Here is a 301-nt window from a genome sequence, read left to right as displayed (position 1 = left end):
TCTCGCATTATCTACCTTTTAAACAGATAATTCGAAATCACGTAACGAGAGCATGTGTCGACAGCAATAACAAAGCAAAGCCAGAAATATTTCGTGGCACCTTAGCTTCCCTTGCATAAAAAGCCAGGCCGTTCCTTTCGACAGGGCGGGTTTAGGCAGCGCGCGTTAACCTGCAGGTGCCACAGGAAGGGGGCAGGAGGGGAGGGGAGGCAAAATTTGTTGGTCTGACCTAGTGGCAGGTGTGCCGAGTGGGAATGGAGAAATGGGCAGTGAGAAAATGGAAAGGGAAGGGGGAGGAAGC

This window comes from Penaeus monodon, chromosome 19 (genome assembly GCF_015228065.2).
Source record: "Penaeus monodon isolate SGIC_2016 chromosome 19, NSTDA_Pmon_1, whole genome shotgun sequence".
Lineage (NCBI taxonomy): Eukaryota > Metazoa > Arthropoda > Malacostraca > Decapoda > Penaeidae > Penaeus > Penaeus monodon.
This window is presented reverse-complemented; position numbering follows the sequence as displayed.